Source organism: Suricata suricatta, chromosome 7, assembly GCF_006229205.1.
Source record: "Suricata suricatta isolate VVHF042 chromosome 7, meerkat_22Aug2017_6uvM2_HiC, whole genome shotgun sequence".
NCBI lineage: Eukaryota > Metazoa > Chordata > Mammalia > Carnivora > Herpestidae > Suricata > Suricata suricatta.
Genome location: NC_043706.1, coordinates 60,474,063 through 60,475,664, shown reverse-complemented (window position 1 = coordinate 60,475,664; position 1,602 = coordinate 60,474,063). Strand labels below are relative to the sequence as shown.

Here is a 1,602-nt window from a genome sequence, read left to right as displayed (position 1 = left end):
CCTGATGATGAGTGATGTTGAGCATCATTTCATGTGCCTGTAGGCCATCTGGATGTCCTCTTTGGAGAAGTGTCTGTTCCTGTCTGCCCATTTCTTCACTGGGTTATTTGTTTTTTGGGTGTGGAGTTTGGTGAGTTCCTTGTAGATTTTGGATACTAGCCCTTTATCTGATATGTCATTTGCAACTATCTTTTCCCATTCTGTTGGTTGCCTATTAGTTTTCTTGATTGTTTCCTTTGCAGTGCAGAATCTTTTTATCTTGATGAGGTCCGAAGAGTTCAGTTTTGCTTTCATTTCCCTTGCCTTTGGGGATATGTCAAGTAGGAGATTGGTATGGTTGAGGTCTAGGTCCCAAATAGCCAAAGTTATATTGAAGGAGAAAAACCAAAATGGGAGGCATCACAATCCCAGACTTTAGCCTCTACTACAAAGCTGGCATCATCAAGACAGTATGGTATTGGCACAAAAACAGACACATAGACCAATGGAATAGAATAGAGAACCCAGAACTGGGCCCTCAAATGTATGGCCAATTAATTTTTGACAAAGCAAGAAAGAGGATCTGATGGAAAAAAAGACTGCCTCTTTAGCAGGTGGTGCTGGGTGAACTGGACAGCAACATGCAGAAGAATGAAACTAGACCACTTTCTTACACCATACACAAAAATTAACTCAAAATGGCTGAAGGACCTGAATGTGAGACAGGAAACCATCAAAACCCTCAAGGAGAAAGTAGGAAGAAACCTCCTAGACCTCAACCGCAGCAATTTCCTACTCAACAAATTAGAACTCTTAAAAGGCACATCTTTGAAATAAAATACCACTGTCTTAAAAAGTCTTAGGAATTAACATCTCCCACTAAATTCTTCTTGCCCTTAATTTTTGTGCCAGTCTGTTTTGTTCTGATTCTTTGTCTGTCTAGCTATAGCTTCACAGCCTTCATGTTTGGCTTCTTCATGCAGTCTTTAATGTTGTTTACCAAATTCCAATCCCTTTTGTTTTTATTTTATTTTTTTTCTAGATAATCTTCTGTACTCTGTTTTCCATCTATATTGTTAGATTATATCATATCAGTAATATATCTATTATTATTTCCTAATGCTCCAAATTTTACTTACTTGTTAACTAGAAATGAGTACTAGTTGCAACTTGACCTTCTCACTTTTCTGGACATACCAAGCCTCCTTCTCGTTTGTTTGTTTGTTTGTTTTGACAAATGACACCAGCATATACCTGATTGCCTAAAGCAGAGATCAAGGAGAACTCCTTATCTCTTGTATACTGACTCTTCAGTCAAATATTTGATTTCTATTTCTTAACTATCCTTCCATTCATCTTCTCTTCTCCTTTCTTACTGCCAGTTGCTGTGTTATAGACTGAGTTGTGTTCCTGCAAAATTTCTGGGTTGAAGTTTTAACTTCCAGTACCTAAGGATATGACTGTATTCTGAGATGAGGCCTTTGAAGAGGTGAGGAAGGTAAAAAGAGGCCATTAGGTAGAACCCCAATTCAGTATGACTGGTTCCTTTATGAGAAGAGGAAGACACATCAGGAATATATATATATATATATATATATATATATATATATATATATGTACATA

The 1,602-nt window shown here is 37.2% G+C and overlaps 1 long non-coding RNA gene across 1 annotated transcript in view; it reads right to left on the bottom strand.

Moving 5' to 3' along the window:
* Positions 1 to 1,602, bottom strand: part of LOC115295565 — a 16,790-nt gene that overhangs the window by 6,100 nt on the left and 9,088 nt on the right. The window lies entirely within an intron of this gene.